The following is a 19397-nucleotide window of genomic DNA, read 5'->3' on the forward strand; positions in this document are numbered from 1 at the left end:
ATCAATCTCAAGAACTCCTTTCTTCTGATTTGTCCCATTATTCACAGGATTCCTTTTAGAGGTGTACATAAATTGGTTATTTGCAACCATTTCAATGAGTTCCTAAGCTTCTGCAGGCGTCTTCTTCAGATGAAGAGATCCTCCAGCAGAGCTGTCCAATGACATTTTGGACAGTTCAGATAGACCATCATAGAAGATACCTATGATTCTCCATTCTGAAAGTATGTCAGAAGGACACCTTCTGATCAATTGCTTGTATCTTTCCCAAGCTTCATAGAGGGATTCACCTTCCTTCTGTCTGAAGGTTTGGACTTCCACTCTAAGCTTGCTTAATTTTTGAGGTGGAAAGAACTTTGCCAAGAAGGCATTAACTAGCTTTTTCCAAGAGTTTAAGCTTTCTTTAGGTTGTGAATCCAACCATGTTCTAGCTCTGTCTCTTACAGCAAAGGGAAAAAGTATAAGTCTATAGACCTCGGGATCAACCCAATTGGTCTTGACAGTGTCACAGATTTACAAGAATTCAGCTAAGAACTGATGAGGATCTTCCAATGAAAGTCCATGAAACTTGCAATCCTGTTGCATCAGAGAAACTAATTGAGGCTTAAGCTCAAAGTTGTTTGCTCCAATGGCAGGGATTGAGATGCTTCTCCCATAGAAGTCAGGAGTAGGTGCAGTAAAGTCACCAAGCACCTTCCTTGCATTGTTGGCATTGTTGTTGTTTTCGGCTGCCATGTCTTCTTCTTATTTGAAAAGCTCTGTTAGGTCCTCTATAGAGAGTTGTACTTTAGCGTCTCTTAGCTTTCTCTTCAAGGTCCTTTCAGGTTCAGGATCAGCTTTAACAAGAATGCCATTGTCCTTGCTCCTGCTCATATGAAAAGAGATAAGAAAAAAATATGGAATCTTCTATGTCACAGTATAGATATTCCTTGAGGTGTCAGAGGAAAAGAAGAATAGAAGGAGGAGGAAGAGAAGAGAGAATTCGAACTTATCAAGGGAGATAGAGTTCGAATTGCTCATTGAGGAGGGGTGTTAGTCCTTAAATAGAAGGGTGTGAAAAGAGGGGAAGAATTTTTGAAAATAAATTAAAAAGATTTTGAAAAAATTAAAAGAAATTTGAAAATTTGATTGATGATTTTCGAAAACTAAGATTGGGAAAGAAATAAAGTGATTTTTGAAAAAGATTTTGAAATTAGAAATCAAAGAAATATGATTGAAACTTAATTTTGAAAAAGATGTGATTGAAAAGATATGATTGAGAATCAAATAAAAAAAAGGAAAGTTTTAAAATTAAAGTTGATTACTTGACTAACAAGAAATTAGAAGATATGATTCTAAAATTAAAATTTGATCCTTTCTTAATAGGCAAGTAACAACTTGAAAATTTTTGAATTAAATTACTAACTGTAGCAAGAATTTTTGAAAATAATAATAAATAAAAAAATAGAAAGAAATTGATTTTGAAAGGATATGATTGAGAAGATATGATTTGAAAAAGATTTGATTTTGAAAAATTATGAATATTTGAAAAAGATTTGAATTAAAAACAAAATCTTCCCTCTAGTGTCCTCTTGGTGTTAAACGCCCAAAATCCTACCTTTTTGGGAGTTTAACACCCAGCTAGATACCCTGGCTGGCGTTTAAATGCTAGAATTTCTTTTTCACTGGGTGTTTTGAACGCCCAGCTTTTTCTGTGTAATTCCTCTGCTGAATATTCTGAATCTTCAATTCTCTGTGTTATTGACTTGAAAAGACACAATTTTGAAATTTTTTTTGAAATTTTAATGATGAGAAACAATAAAAATGCAACTAAGATCAAATAAACAATGCATGCAAGACACCAAACTTAGAAGTTTGTATACTAAGGACTATAACAATTTGAAAATGCATATAAGAAACAACAAAAGACACAAAACAAGAGAATTCAAAGATCAGAGCAAGGAAATCATCTTGAAGATCAATGAAGAACATAATGCATGTATTCGAAAAATGCAAGAAGAATAAAGACATACAATTGACACCAAACTTAAAAATTGATACTAGACTCAAACAAGAAACACAAATTATTTTTGATTTTATGATTTTAAAATTTTTTTTTGTGATTTTTCGAAAATTGAGTGGAAAAGAAAATAAAGGGATTCAAAATTTTTAATAAGAGTTCCAGGAATCATTGCAATGCTAGTCTAAGACTCTGGTCTAGAAATTAGACATGGCTTACTAGCTAGCCAAGCTTTCAATGAAAGCTGCGGTCCAAAACACTAGACATGGCCAATGGCCAGCCAAGCTTTAGCAGATCATTGCTCACAACAGCAAAATTGATAGAAATCAACAAGCTCTTGTGATGATAAGTTGAAACCTCGGTCCAATAAGATTAGACATGGCTTCACAGCCAGCCAGACTTCAACAGATCATCATGAAACTCTAGAATTCATTCTTAAAAACTCTGAAGAACAAAATAGAAAAATTTTTTGTATTTTAAAAAAAAAAATTCGAAAATAAAAAGTAAAATTACCTAATCTAAGCAACAAGATGAACCGTCAGTTGTCCAAACTCGAACAATCCCCGGCAACGGCGCCAAAAACTTGGTGCACGAAATTGTGATCATCAACAATGGCGCCAAAGACTTGGAGCTCTCAAACGTGAATCACACTTTGCCACAATTCCACACAACTAACCAGCAAGTGCACTGGGTCGTCCAAGTAATACCTTACGTGAGTAAGGGTCGATCCCACGGAGATTGTCGGCTTGAAATAAAGATAGAGATAGAGATAGAGATAGAGATACTTATGTAATTCATTGGTAGGAATTTCAGATAAGCGTATGAAGATACTTTGTTCCTCTTGAACCTCTGCTTTCCTAATGCCTTCTTCCAATCATTCATACTCCCTTCCATGGCAAGCTTTATGTTGGGCATCACCGTTGTCAATGGCTACTTCCCGTCCTCTCAGTGAAAATGATCCAAATACGCTGTCACCGCTCGGCTAATCATCTGTCGGTTCTCGATCATGTTGGAATAGGATCCATTGATCCTTTTGCGTCTGTCACACGCCCAACACTCGCGAGTTTGAAGCTCGTCACAGTCATCCCTTCCCAGATCCTACTCGGAATACCACAGACAAGGTTTAGACTTTCTAGATCTCAGGAATGGCCGCCAATTGATTCTAGCCTATACCACGAAGGTTCCAATCTTAGATTAGAAACCCAAGAGAGACGCATTCAAGCCATTGCTAGTAGAACAGAGGTGGTTGTCAGGCACATGTTCATAGGTGAGAATGATGATGAGTGTCACGGATCATCACATTCATCAAGTTGAAGAACGAATGAATATCTTAGAGAAGAAGTAGGCATGAATTGAATAGAAGAACAATAGTAATTGTATTAATTCATGAAGAACAGCAGAGCTCCACACCTTAATCTATGGTGTGTAGAAACTCCACCGTTAAAAATACATAAGTACACGGTCTAGGCATGGCCGAATGGCCAGCCTCCCCAAACATGAACATAAAGATCAAAAGGTATATAAAATTCTTTCCGTGAAAAGTATCTATCAAAGGTCCTATTTATAGAAAACTAGTAGCCTAGGGTTACAGAAATAGGTAATTAATGCAGAAATCTTCTTCCGGGCCCACTTGGTGTGTGCTTGGGCTGAGCATTGAAGCTTCTATGTGTAGAGACTTTTCTTGGAGTTAAATGCCAGCTTTTGTGCCAGTTTGGGCGTTTAACTCCAGCTTTTATGCCAGTTCTGGCGTTTTGACGTCAGAATTTCTATGCTGACTTGGAACGTCGGTTTGGGCCATCAAATCTTAGGAAAAGTATGGACTATTATATATTGTTGGAAAGCCCAGAATGTCTACTTTCCAACTCAATTGAGAGCGCGCCAATTGGGCTTCTGTAACTCCAGAAAATCCACTTCGAGTGCAGGGAGGTTAGAATCCAACAGCATCTGCAGTCCTTTTTCAGCCTCTGAATCAAATTTTTGCTCAGGTCCCTCAATTTCAGCCAGAAAATACCTGAAATCACAGAAAAATACAAAAACTCATAGTAAAGTCCAGAAAAGTGAATTTTAAATAAAAACTAATAAAAATATGATAAAAACTAACTAAAATATACTAAAAACATACTAAAAACAATGCCAAAAAGCATATAAATTATCCGCTCATCAGACTTCCATTGGAAGATCCTCATCAGTTCCTAGCTGAATTCGTGCAAATCTGTGACACTGTCAAGACCAATGGGGTTGATCCCGAGGTCTACAAGCTTATGCTTTTTCCCTTTGCTGTAAGAGACAGAGCTAGAACATGGTTGGATTCACAACCTAAAGAAAGCCTGAACTCTTGGGAAAAGCTAGTCAATGCCTTCTTGGCAAAGTTCTTTCCACCTCAAAAATTGAGCAAGCTTAGAGTGGAAGTCCAAACCTTCAAACAGAAGGAAGGTGAATCCCTCTATGAAGCTTGGGAAAGATACAAACAATTGATCAGAAGGTGTCCTTTTGACATGCTTTCAGAATGGAGCATCATAGGTATTTTCTATGATGGTCTATCTGAACTGTCCAAGATGTCATTGGACAGCTCTACTGGAGGATCTCTTCATCTGAAGAAGACGCCTACAGAATCTCAAGAACTCATTAAAATGGATGCAAATAACCAATTCATGTACACTTCTGAAAGGAATCCTGTGAATAATGGGACAAATTAGAAGAAAGGAGTTCTTGAAATTGATACTCTGAATGCCATATTGGCTCAGAACAAAATATTGACTCAACAAGTCAATATGATTTCTCAAAGTCTGTCTGGAATGCAAGCAGCAACAGGCAGTACCAAAGAAGCTTCATCTGAAGAAGAAGCTTATGATCCTGAGAACCCAGCAATGAAAGAGGTGAATTACATGGGAGAATCCTATGGAAACACCTATAATCCTTCATGGAGAAATCACCCAAACCTCTCATGGAAGGATCAATAGAGGTCTCAACAAGGCTTCAACAACAATAATGGTGGAAGAAATAGGTTTAGCAATAGCAAGCCTTTTCCATCATCTTCTCAGCAACAGACAGAGAATTCTAAGCAGAGCCACTCTGACTTAGCAACTGTAGTCTCTGATCTAATTAAAACCACTCAAAGTTTTATGACTGAAACAAGGTCCTCCATTAGAAATTTGGAGGCATAAGTGGGTCAGCTAAGCAAGAAAGTTACTGAACTCCCTCCTAGTACTCTTCCAAGCAATGCAGAAGAGAATCCAAAAGGAGAGTGCAAGGCCATCAACATACCCCACATGGCCGAACCTAGAGAGGAGGAAGAGGCAGTGATCTCCACTGAGGAGGACCTCACTAGACATCCACTGGCCTCCAAAGAGTTCCCTAATGAGGAACCATGGGAATCTGAGGCTCACACTGAGACCATAGAGATTCCATTGAATTTATTTTTGCCATTCATGAGCTCTGATGAGTATTCTTCCTCTGAAGAGGATGAAGATGTTACTGAAAAATAAGTTGCTAAATACCTTGGAGCAATCATGAAGCTAAATGCCAAGCTATTTGGTAATGAGACTTGGGAGGATGAACCTCCCTTGCTCATCAAAGAACTAGATGACTTGACTAGGCAGAAATTACCTCTAAAGAGACAAGATCTTGGAAAGTTCTCAATACATTGTACCATAGGCACCATAACCTTTGAGAAGGCTCTGTGTGACCTAGGGTCAAGCATAAACCTCATGCCTCTCTCTGTAATGGAGAAGCTAGAGATCATTGAGGTACAAGCTACAAGAATCTCACTAGAGATGGCAGACAATTCAAGGAAATAGGCTTATGGACTTGTAGAGGATGTCTTGGTAAAGGTTGAAGACCACTACATCCCTGCTGATTTCATAGTCCTAGACACTGGGAAGTGTATGGATGAATCCATCATCCTTGGCAGACCCTTCCTAGCCACAGCAAAAGCTGTGATTGATGTTGACAGAGGAGAATTGGTCCTTCAAGTAAATGAGGACTCCTTTGTGTTTAAAGCTCAATGATCTCCCTCTGTAACCATGGAGAGGAAGCATGAAAAGCTTCTCTCAATATAGAGTCAAACAAAATCCCCACATTCAAACTCTAAGTTTGGTGTTGGGAGGCCACAACTAAACTCTATGTTTGGTGTTGAGATGCTCTGAGTATCTGTGAGGCTCCATGAGAGCCCACTGTCAAGCTACTGACATTAAAGAAGCGATTGTTGGGAGGCAACCCAAATTTTACTTATCTATGTTAAATTTCTATTTTCCATTGTTATTTTATGTTTTCTGTAGGTTGATGATCATGTGAAGTTACAAAAATAATTGAAAAAGCAAAAACAAACTAAAAAATAGAATGAAAAATAGCACACCCTGGAGGAAAAGGCTACTGGCGTTTAAACGCCAGTAAGGGCAGCAGAATGGGCGTTAAACGCCCAGTCTAGCACCATTTTGGGCGTTTAACGCCAGAAATGGGTACCAGACTGGCATTTAACACCAAAAAAGGGCAAGAAGCTAGCGTTAAATGCCAGAAATGGGCAGCAACCTGGCGTTTAACGGCAGAATTGGCAATAAAGGGCGTTTTGCAAGCCTAATTGGTGCAGGGATGAAAAATCCTTGACACCTCAGGATCTGTGGACCCCACAAGATCCCAACCAACCTCAACTTACTCTCTCTCTTCTTCACACCTTTTCACAACACTCTTCCCCAAATACCCTTTACCAATCACCTCAATACCTCTTCCCCAAAAATTCCTCACTTATCAAATCCTACTCTCTTCTCCATAAACCTTTCACCAATCCACATCCACCCATCATAAACCCCACCTACCTCACCATTCAAATTCAAAACACTTTCCCTCCCAAATCCACCCATACATGGCCGAACCATACCCTCTCTCCACTCCTATATAAACACATCTTCACTCCTTCATTTTCACACATCTTATACACTACTTCACCTCCTTGGCTGAAACACTACCCCTTCCATCTCCTCTATTTCTTCTTCCTCTACTCTCTTTTTTCTTTTTTTGCTCGAGGATGAGAAAACCTTCTAAGTTTGGTGTGGTAAAAGTGTTGCTTTTTATTTTTTCATAACCATTTATGGCACCAAAGGCCGGAGAAACCTCTAGAAAGAGGAAAGGGAAGGCAAAAGCTTCCACCTCCGAGTCATGGGAGATGGAGAGATTTATCTCAAAGGTGCATCAAGACCACTTTTATGAAGTCGTGGCCAAGAAGAAAGTGATCCCCGAGGTCCCTTTCAAGCTCAAACAAGGTGAATATCCGGAGATCCGACATGAGATTCGAAGAAGAAGTTGGGAAGTTCTCACCAACCCCATTCAACAAGTCGGAATCTTAATGGTTCAAGAGTTCTATGCCAATGCATGGATCACCAAGAACCATGATCAAAGTGTGAACCCGGACCCTAAAAATTGGCTTACAATGGTTCGGGGGAAATACTTAGATTTTAGTCCGGAAAATGTAAGGTTGGCATTCAACTTGCCAATGATGCAAGGAGATGCACACCCCTACACTAGAAGGGTCAACTTTGATCAAAGGTTGGACCAAGTCCTCATAGACATTTGTGAAGAGGGCGCTCAATGGAAGAGAGATTCAAGAGGGAAGCTGGTTCAACTAAGAAGACATGACCTCAAGCCCGTGGCTAGGGGATGGTTGGAGTTCATCCAACGCTCAATCATTCCCACTAGCAACCGGTCTAAAGTTACTATAGACCGGGCTATCATGATCCACAACATCATGATTGGAGAGGAAGTAGAAGTTCATGAGGTTATATCCCTAGAACTCTACAAGGTGGCAGACACGTCCTCTACTTTGTCAAGGTTAGCCTTCCTTCATCTCATTTGTCACCTTTGTAATTCAGCTGGAATTGACATAGAGGAAGACATCCTCATTGATGAGGACAAGCCCATCACTAAGAAAAGGATGGAGCAAACAAGAGATCTCACTCATGGACAAGAGCATGAGGAAATTTTTCATCATGAACTTCTTGAGATACCTCAAGAGATGTATTTTCCTCCACAAAACTATTGGGAGCAAATCAACACCTCCCTAGGAGAATTAAGTTCCAACATCGGACAACTAAGGGTGGAACACCAAGAGCATTCTATCCTCCTCCATGAAATTAGAGAAGACCAAAGAGTTATGAGAGAGGAGCAACAAAGTCAAGGAAAAGATATTGAGGAGCTCAAGCACTCCATAAGATCTTCCAGAGGAAGAACAAGCCGCCATTACTAAGGTGGACCCGTTCTTTAATTTTCTTATTCTTTATTTTTTATTTTTCGAATTTTTATGCTTTATGTTTATTTATGTTTGTGTCTTTATTACATGATCACTAGTGTCTAAGTGTCTATGCCTTAAAGCTATGAAAATGAATCCATCATCTTTCTTAAATGAAAAAATGTTTTTAATTGCAAAAAGAAAAAGAAGTGCATGAATTTCAAATTTTAAAACAGTTTAGTTATTTTGATGTGGTGGCAATACTTTTGTCTTTCTGAATGAATGCTTGAACAGTGCATATTTTTGAATTTGTTGTTCATGAATGTTAAAATTGTTGGCTCTTGAAAGAATGATGGAAAAGGAGAAATGTTATTTGATAATCTGAAAAATCATAAAAATGATTCTTGAAGCAATAAAAAGCAGTGAAAAGCTTGCAGAAAAAAAAAGAGTATATGCGAAAAAAAAAGAGAAAAAAAAGAGAGAAAGAAAGAAAAAAAAAGCAAGCAGAAAAAACCAATAGCCCTTTAAACCAAAAGGCAAGGATAAAATAAAAAAGGGATCCAAGGCTTTGAGCATCAGTGGATAGGAGGGCCCACAGGAATAAAATCCTGGCCTAAGCGGCTAAACTAAGCTGTCCCTAACCATGTGCTTGTGGCGTGAAGGTGTCAAGTGAAAACTTGAGACTGAGCGGTTAAAGTCGTGGTCCAAAAGCAAAAAGAGTGTGCTTAAGAGCTCTGGACACCTCTAATTGGAGACTCTAGCAAAGTTGAGTCACAATCTGAAAAGGTTCACCCAGTTATGTGTCTGTGGCATTTATGTATCCGGTGGTAATACTGGAAAACAAAATGCTTAGGGTCACGGCCAAGACTCATAAAGTAGCTGTGTTCAAGAATCAACATACTGAACTAGGAGAATCAATAACACTATCTGAATTCTGAGTTCCTATAGATGCCAATCATTCTGAACTTCAAGGGATAAAGTGAAATGCCAAAACTATTCAGAAGCAAAAAGCTAAAAGCCCCGCTCATCTAATTAAGACTGATCTTCATAGATGTTTTTGGAATTTATTGTATATTCTATTCTTTTTATCCTATTTGATTTTTAGTTGCTTGGGGACAAGTAACAATTTAAGTTTGGTGTTGTGATGAGCAGATAATTTATACGCTTTTTGGCATTGTTTTTAGTATATTTTAGTTAGTTTTTATTATGTTTTTACTAGTTTTTAAATAAAAATCACATTTCTGGACTTTACTATGAGTTTGTGTATTTTTCTATGATTTCAGGTATTTTTTGGCTGAAATTGAGGGACCTGAGGAAAAATCTGATTCAGAGACTGAAAAAGGACTGCAGATGCTATTGGATTCTGACCTCCCTGCACTCAAAGTGGATTTTCTGGAGCTACAGAAGCCCAATCGGTGCGCTCTCAATTGCGTTGGAAAGTAGACATTCTGGGCTTTCCATCATTATATAATACTTCATACTTTGCCTGAGATTTGATGGCCCAAACTGGCGTTCAAAGTTAGCATAAAAATTCTGGCGTCAAAATGCCAGAACTGGCATAAAAGCTAGAGTTAAACGCCCAAACTGGCACAAAAGCTGGCGTTTAACTCCAAGAAAAGTCTCTACACGTGAAAGCTTCAATGCTCAGTCCAAGCACACACCAAGTGGGCCCGGAAGAAGATTTCTGCATCATTTACTCTTTTCTGTAAACCCTAGGTTACTAGTTTTCTATAAATAGGACCTTTTGCTATTATATTTTCATCTTTGGATGTTTAGTCCTTAGACCTTTGAGTCTGGCCATTCGGCCATGCTTAGACTATTTTCACTTATGTATTTTCAACGGTGGAGTTTCTACATACCATAGATTAAGGTGTGGAGCTCTGCTGTTCTTCATGAATTAATGCAAAGTACTATTATTTTTCTATTCAACTCAAGCTTATTTCTTCTCTAAGATATTCATTCGCACACAAGAACATGATGAATGTGATGATTATGTGACGCTCATCACCATTCTCACTTATGAACGCGTGCCTGACAAACACTTCCGTTCTACATGAAAGCAAGCTTGAATGCGTATCTCTTAGCCTTCTGATCTACGATCAGAGTCTTCGTGGTATAGGCTAGAATTATTGGCGGCCATTCCTGAGATCCGGAAAGTCTAAACCTTGTATGTGGTATTCCGAGTAGGATCTGGGAAGGGATGACTGTGACAAGCTTCAAACTCGCGAGTGTTGGGCGTGTGACAGATGCAAAAGGATCAATGGATCCTATTCCAACATGATCGAGAACCGACAGATGATTAGTCGTGCGGTGACAGCGCATTTGGAACATTTTCACTGAGAGGACGGGAAGTAGCCATTGACAACGGTGATGCCCAACATAAAGCTTGCCATGGAAAGGAGTATGAATGATTGGATGAAGGCAATGGGAAAGCAGAGGTTCAGAAGGAACAAAGCATCTTCATACGCTTATCTGAAATTCTAACAAATGAATTACATAAGTATCTCTATCTTTATTTTATGTTTTATTCATATTTTAATTATCAATTCTCCCTAACCATTTGAATCCTCCTGACTGAGATTTACAAGATGACCATAGCTTGCTTCAAGCGAACAGTCTCCGTGGGATCGACCCTTACTCACGTAAGGTTTATTACTTGGACGACCCAGTGCACTTGCTGGTTAGTTGTGCGAAGTTGTGATAAAGAGTTGAGATTACAATTGTGCGTACCAAGCTGTTGGCGCCATTGATGATCACCATTTCGTGCACCAGTCTGTCACTACACCCAGCACTCGCGAGTTTGAAGCTCGTCACAGTCATCCCATCCCAGATCCTACTCGGAATACCACAGACAAGGTTTAGACTTTCCGGATCTCAAGAATGGCCGCCAATAATTTTAGCCTATACCACGAAGGTTCTAATCTTAGATTAGAAACCCAAGAGATATGCACTCAAGCTATTGCAGATAGAACGAAGGTGGTTTTCAGGCACGCGTTCATAGGTGAGAATGATGATGAGTGTCACGGATCATCACATTCATCAGATTGAAGTGCGAGTGAATATCTTAGAATAGAAACAAGCGTGATTGCATAGAAAACAGTAGTAATTGCATTAATTCATCGAGACACAGCAGAGCTCCTCACCCCCAACCATGGGGTTTAGAGACTCATGCCGTCAGAAATACAAAGTGTAGTGTAAAAATGTCACGAGGTATAAAATAAATCTCTAAAAGTTGTTTAAATACTAAACTAGTAACCTAGGTTTACAGAAAATGAGTAAACTACGATAGATAGTACAGAAATCCACTTCCGGAGCCCACTTGGTGTGTGCTGGGGCTAAGACTTGAGCTTTACACGTGCCTAGGCTGTTTCTGGCGTTAAACGCCAGGTTGTAGCCTGTTTTGGGCGTTTAACTCCAACTTGTAACCTGTTTCTGGCGTTTAACGCCAGAATGGAACATGGAACTGGCGTTGAACGCCAGTTTACGTCATTTATCTTTGAGCAAAGTATGGACTATTATATATTGATGGAAAGCCCTGGATGTCTACTTTCCAACGCAATTGAGAGCGCGCCAGTTGGACTTCTGTAGCTCTAGAAAACCCATTTCGAGTGTAAGGAGGTCAGAATCCAACAGCATCTGCAGTCCTTCTTCAGCCTGAATCAGATTTTTGCTCAGGTCTCTCAATTTCAGCCAGAAAATACCTGGAATCACAGAAAAGCACACAAACTCATAGTAAATTCTAGAAATGTGAATTTTGAATAAAAACTAATAAAAATATACTAAAAATTAATTAAAACATGCTGAAAACTACTTAAAAACAATGCCAAAAAGCGTATAAATAATCCGCTCATCACTCACCTTCCTACTTTTGTTGCAGGAATAGCTTTTTGGGCTGCCTTGACCACTTTCCTCTTGCTCTTTGCTTATCCATATCCTCCACTTCCAATTAAAAGCAGAGTTTCATACTTCTTTTGCTGATCTTGCGTTGAGGATTTTCAGCAACTTTTCACCCTTTAACATCCATATTTGTTTTATTTTTCTTCTTCCATAATGTGAACGAATGTATACATTACTTGCTTATTTTCTTCATGGTATATATGATAAACCCATATTTCATGAGTTCTTTTGTGCTTAATTTGAGTGATTTATACAATCCTTCACCTACTTATTCACATTAATTGCATGGTTTTACTTTCCCTTCCTTATTATGTGATGTAAATGAAAAACATGTTTCCTAAGCTTTAAAATTAATTATTTTAATTACCTTTATTTCCATTCGATGCCGTGATTAGTGTGTTGAGTAGTTTCAGATTTTCTAAGGCAGAATGACTTAAAGGATGGAAAAGGAAACATATAAAATGGAAGGAGAAAGCAAAGCGGAGCTTTAAGGAAACTGGTATCCACGCGATCGCATGGATGACGCGATCGCGTGCCAGAAGTGAAGATGCAGCGACGCGGCCGCATGACTGACGCGACCGCGTGACCTAAGCAGAACGCATATGACGCGGTCGCATGACTGACGCGACCGCGTGGCAAGGAAAAGCTCCGAATGACGCGACCGCGTGACCCACGCGGACGCGTGACCCACGCGGACGCGTGACAGAGGCCACGTATCAGAATTTATAGAATGCACCCCCAGTGATTTCTGAAGCCCTTTTTGGCCCAGATCCAAGTACAGACAGCATAGACCAGAGGTTATAAAGTGTGGGAATACACCCATTCAAAGAGAGCTCGCATATTTTACTTTTCAATGATTTAGATTTAGTTGAGAGGGAGATCTTCTCCTCTCTCTCTTTTAGGATTAGGATTTAGGATTTCTTCTTGCTTTAAGAGTGACTCTCAATCCAGGTTTTACGTTCCTTTGTTTTAGCTTCCTTTTACTTTTATTTATTCCAGCACTTGAATTGATCAGTGAATTTATGAATTTTATCCATGTTATAGATTGTTATCTGAATTAATAATATTTGAGGTATTTTCAGTTTATGATTGTTCTCTTTGATTTAAGTTACCATTGCTTCCCATCTAAGGATATTTTTATTATTCCAGCAATTTTATTTTTTCCCCTTTTGGTCCTGGGTAAGAATTCAGTAACTCAACAGTTATTAAACTCAACATAACTGATAATCGTTATCTTGCTAATTGAGCTGAACTTAAGTAATCCCAACCTTTTCTTAGGAAATAAATAGGATTCAAAGGTCAATTCAATTAGTCCATTGACTTTCCATTGCCCTAGTACAGGTTGATCAAGTAGAGTTTAGATTCAACTTTCATTATAGTTGAGAGAGATAACTGCGTTGGACCTCCAATTTCTCTTACCCTGCCAAAAGTCTGTTTTACAATATTTATTTACTTTAATTGCCATTTACCTTACTTGTCATTCAAATTACTTGCCTCTCATCTTTTAAACCCCGATTACAACCTTTATAGCCAATAATAAGAACATACTTCCTCGCAGTTCCTTGAGAAGACGACCCGAGGTTTGAATACTCGGTTAACAATTTTTAAAGGGGTTTGTTACTTGTGACACCCAAAACGTTTGTACGTTGGAATTTTTGTCGGTTTAGAGACTATATCTACAATGCAACTGTTTCTATGAATCTCTTTACCGGTAAAAAACTCTAATGTCAATATACTCTGGGGATATAAAGTTCCAGTCACATAGTGATGTCTTGCGGTGCTTAATTAATTATCATACTTTTATCAAACATATTCCTCATTATTTCATTGCATGATGCATATACACTACTATCACCATGGTTTCATTTCATGTAGCTGTTTCCTAAGATTAATTTTATTGGCACTGATACTTTTAAATTTTGGTCATTCTGGTATATGTATATTATGATGTCACTGGAGCTATAGATATTGGACTTGTACCCTCACTCTCATATAGAGCACCAATGCCAATTCAACTTTAGAGTAGAGAATAGATGCATCATCATCATCATTATCATTATCATTATCATTATCATTATCATTATGTAACTTTTTTTTTATTTCAGGTTGGTTTGCATTAAAACATTTAGCTGTTTTGTTGAAGAAAACAGCTTAGCTTTGTTATCTTTTAATCACAATTTATTTTTATTTTTATTTTCAGTTGTGTTGACTGTTGAACTATTAAACTTCTTTAATTGTTGTATTTGAATTCCTTTTGTCGTTAAATTTTATTAGATCAAGACTTTGTTAGCTATTATTATTTGTGTTTGTCGATTTCAATGCTATGACTTTGTGAAATAGTATGGTAGTATTTTTTCTAAATTGATTAAAAAACCGAACCGAACCAAATCGATTTTAATTGGTTTGCTTTGGTTCGGATGGTATTGATAAAAAAACCGAATCAAACCGAACTGCAATTTAATTAGACGATCGGATCGGATAACTTTTTCCTCAAAAACCGAACCAAACCGCATCACGAACACCCTATATACAACTAAAACTTATAAACTTTTGAGGAAACAAATTAGACACCTTAAAATTTTACATAAAATTGGTTGCACACCAATTAGACTTATATATTGATGCCAGTAATTTAAACAAGTTATTGGTGCCATCACACATTCTACTGAACCGAATAGTGAGCTCATTATTTTGTAAGTTTCATAACTTTTTCTGTAAAATATGTATGACTCTTAAAAAGTAACTCATCCACTCTAGACATCTCAAACTTTCATTAGCTTTTGGAAGAACCTCAAAAGCCATTTTAGATTAAAAGATATGCAGATTGAAAATTTTTTATTTAAAAGCTAAAAAATTCGTTTTACAATAATAAAAAAAATCTAAAAATTTATATCTTCCAATATACAACTAAAAATTTTCTAAAATTTTAAGAAAATGAGATAGACTTCTCAAAGTTTTATAAAAAATTTCTTTCATAATTTTTGAAAGTTTGGAGTGAGAGCAGAAATTTTGAGAAGCTACTGCTTTAGCTGGAATTGATTCTGCAGAATCTGTTTTAACTCTCCTAGTTCATTTTTGTTCATTTTAAGTTTTCAGCCCTTCCTTTAATATAATTCATCCCATTAACACTTATTTATGCTTAATTAACTTTGTTCATAAGCCCCAAGAGCCCAGACATCCATTATTTCCATAAATCACATTCTCTATTCATGGAGTTTATTATATATTTATCACAAAACAGCAACATATCAACTTTTCCACGATCATACATACAAGGAGAGAATCATGATCACAATTACCATCATCTTTATGTATTTATACAAGTATAACCAGTATCACCATCTGATACATCACCCTTATCCTCGGCCGCCCAAAAACCTCGGCACGTGAACAAATAAACTCGGCCTCACCCATTCGAAGAAATAGGAAACGTGCTCAACAAACTTAATCACCAAAATAGAATATCATAACCAACCTACAAACTAGGACTTATCCACTAACGGGTAAAAACAACTCCTATAAAACCGAGCTAATATCCTCGGCTAAGTCTCAGGTTCCATTCTCAGTCTTCATATTTACTTAATTACTCTCACTCGAGATTATCACTAACTTGAGTGTCAGAGTATCTTTTGCAGGTATTCCCGCCGCGGTGTTCGATCCAGGCCGACGCATAACTCTTCCTCTCCGACGACTGTTTGCTCAGAGTCGCTAAGCTCGGCCACCCCAGTGCCAGGACGAAACACTTGGCACCCACCGTGGGGTCCGAATATATATGACCTCACCATCCATTTTATTTAGTGTCTTACCTTGTTTTGCAGGATTCCCTATCCTCGGACATGGCTGATAATGGGAACCCCCAACCCACACAGGCAGAGCTCTTGGCTCAGATCACCGAACTCCAGGCAAAGGTGCGAAGGATAGCTGAACTATCCACGTAGAACAATGGAAAGCAGGAAGGAGAAAGCTCTAAAAGCTCGGCGCAGGGCCACACAGATCCCCTGAATATCACTCCACCAAAGGAGAAGCTAACCCTCGAGAACCCCTTTTCTGACGAGATCACTAAGTTCCAGATACCAAAAAACTTTGTATTGCCTACAACGCTGGAACCATATAAGGGGTTCGGTGACCCCCGAGCTCATATAAAAAAGTTTCAATCTATGATGTTCTTTAACGGTGCTAACAATGAACCCGTACTTTGCCGGGCTTTTCCTACTTATCTTGATGGTGCTGCATTACTGTGGTTTTCTAAACTGTCTGCAGGTTCGATTTCCTCCTTTGAGGAACTAGCGAGATCCTTTATTGACTATTTTGCTGCATCAAGAATTTATGTCCATGAATCAGACTACCTAGACACAATCAAACAAGGCCAACATGAGAGCTTAAAGAATTATATGACCAGGTTTTCCGAGGCTACCATGGAGATCCAAGACTTAGATCCGGCTGTCCACCTCCATGCCCTCAAGGCCGGCCTCCGACCAGGCAAATTCTGAGAAACCATTGCGATAACAAAGCCAAAAACACTCGAGGAGTTCCGAGAGAGGGCTGCAGGTCAAATGGAAATTGAAGAGCTCCGCGAGGCACAAAAGCCGGATAGACTACCATAAAGGAGGGATGAGGAAAAAATTTTCCGATCACCAAGCAACAAGGATACAAAGAAGCCTTTCAAGCTCACACCAAAATACAACACGTATACCAGGTTCAATACCAAGAGAGAAAACATCATAAAAGAGATTCTGAATGCTAAAATCGTGAAGCCACCAGCTTGGGCAGGAAATTACCAAGACCAAAGGTTTGTGGATAGGAGCAGGCATTGCGCCTTCCATCAGAAGTTTGGCCACACCACGGACGACTGCATTGTCGTGAAAGACCTCCTAGAAAGACTGGCGCGACAAGGACTTCTCGACAAATATGTTGAGATCCAGAAAGCCAGAAGAACAAGCTCGGACAGGGAAGAAAACAAACAAACAGCGACAGATGATGCCAGGGCATTTTGGCCAGTTTCACTGACCTTTTCTTTACTGTTTTTAGGTTAGTTTCATGCATTTCTTTAGGAAATAAGCTAGTTTTGGGTAAATATTCACTTATGCCTTGACTCAAGCATACATTGTGCATTTTACATAATTTCATGAGGATTTTGCATGAGTTTAGTGACAAATATTATGTTGCATTACTCATGACTTGGACTAGAGCTTTGATGCACTTTGTTGCTTGATTTCAGGACCAAAAGGAAGCAAGAAAAGGGGAGGTAACTTGCAAGATTAATGAGAAAAGTGATTGCCAATAACACTCTCAAAAAGCCATCAATGCCCACGTTAGAGAGTCACGTTAACCAAGTTAACGTGAACTCTAACATGGAGAAAAGAAGTTGAGCCAACGTTAGTGACACTCAACATTGTCACTAACGTTGGCAATTACTCATAAGTGGCCACGTTAGAAGCACGTTAACCTAGTTAACGTGGCCTCTAACGTTAAAGGGGGGGAGAGAAGCCAACGTTAGTGACACTCAACATTGTCACTAACGTTGGCCTATGGTGCAAAGTACCACGCTAACTCCCACGTTAACTTGGTTAACGTGGGAACTAACGTAGAGGATGAAGAGTTGTCGACAACGTTAGTGACACTCAACATTGTCACTAACGTTGAAGCAACCACACAACCTCCAAGAGTCACGTTAACTTGGTTAACGTGGAAGCTAACGATGAGAAATGAAGGATGAGCCAACGTTAGTGACACTCAACATTGTCACTAACGTTGGGATGGCTAAAAGATGGCCACGTTAGAAGCCACGTTAACCTAGTTAACGTGGACTCCAACGTGAGACCTAGGGGCACATTGGAACGTTAGTGACAATGTTGAATGTCACTAACGTTCTCGAAGGATGGCAAAGGCCACGTTAGAAGCCACGTTAACCTAGTTAACGTGAACCTTAACGTGAAGCAAGAAGGGGCACACTGGAACGTTAGTGACAATGTTGAGTGTCACTAACGTTCTTGAAGGTTGACAAGGCAACGTTAAAAGCCATGTTAACCTAGTTAACGTGGGTTTTAACGTGAGGCAAAGGGGTGCATTGGAACGTTAGTGACAATGTTAAGTGTCACTAACGTTCCCGAACTTAGACTTTCACTAAATGATTAACACTCCTTATGCCCTGAGCTTAAGTCTCTGCCCACTTCGCACTTTCTCTCTGCAAGTAAAGCCAAGCCCAAATAAAGAAAGGAACTGCTTCAAACTCAAGATCCAAAGGCCCAAGATTTGAAGAGTAAACTAGAAGCTGAGAAGAGTAGTATATATAGGAGTAGCTTTGAATTGTAAAAAAAAGTTCTGGAAGCTGGGAAAAAGGAGAACTACTCTCTGTATTTTACTTTCTTGGCAATTTCTAGTTTTATGATGTATTCTCCATCTTTGTTTTCATTTTCAAGAGCTATGAACAACTAAACCCCTTTCATTGGGTTAGGGAGCTCTGTTGTAATTTGATGGATCAATACTAATCTTCATTATTCTTCTTCTATCTTTCCTCTTGATTTTACTTGAAAGCTTTCGATCTTCATCCAATTGAGTAGTTATCTTGGAAGAGAAGCTATTCAAACTTGGATCTCTTTTGAACCTTGGAAGAGGAATGAAGAGATCAAGCTAGAAATGCTTTCTCATGCTGGACCAAATTGGGTTTGGATGGGTATGTGACTATAACCCTCTCAATACTTGGTTTGGGAAATGCATGTGGTATAATCAGTGACCATACTTCATCTCTTCTCATGAGCAATTGACCAAGGAATTGGCTATTGATCAAGATTTGAGAGATTGAATTGCAAGAAATTGTAATTCAATCACTTAAGATTGCCAAGGAGATCAATGAGTGCATTGATTGAGGAAGAGATGAAAATGAACTTGATCCGGAGAATTGCAACATCTCCTAAGCCCAATGAACTCCCCATCTCTGATCTTACCCATTCTCTTTAATTTCTGCCATTTACTTTTGTGAGCAAATCCCCCATTCCCATTTACAATTCTGCAATTTATTTTCAGTCATTTACTTCCAGTCCTTTAATTCTAGCATTTACTTTTCTGTTATTTACATTCCTGCCATTTTATTTTCTGCAAATCTCAACCCAAATCTTGGATTCGCTCAACTAGAACATTCTTCTAATTAAAGTTGCTTGATCAATCAATCCCTGTGGGATTCGACCTCACTCTATTTTGAGTTTTTACTTGACGACAACTTCGGTACACTTGCCGAAGGGAGATTTGTTGAGAGACAAGTTTTTCGTGCATCAAGTTTATGGCGCCGTT

General features: G+C 38.7%; 2 non-coding genes across 2 annotated transcripts; one reads left to right on the forward strand and one right to left on the reverse strand.

Annotated features, from left to right (window-relative positions):
• Positions 1-223: 223 nt before the first annotated feature.
• LOC148562693 (small nucleolar RNA R71) lies at positions 224-327 on the forward strand. The gene has a single exon (XR_015888142.1). It is a non-coding gene; the product is annotated as a small nucleolar RNA R71 (small nucleolar RNA).
• Positions 328-4389: 4062 nt separating this feature from the next.
• On the reverse strand, positions 4390-4497 carry LOC148562694 (small nucleolar RNA R71). The gene has a single exon (XR_015887679.1). It is a non-coding gene; the product is annotated as a small nucleolar RNA R71 (small nucleolar RNA).
• Positions 4498-19397: the final 14900 nt, after the last annotated feature.

The sequence above is a fragment of the Arachis ipaensis genome, chromosome B6, assembly GCF_059453495.1.
Source record: "Arachis ipaensis isolate K30076 ecotype BB chromosome B6, ASM5945349v1, whole genome shotgun sequence".
NCBI lineage: Eukaryota > Viridiplantae > Streptophyta > Magnoliopsida > Fabales > Fabaceae > Arachis > Arachis ipaensis.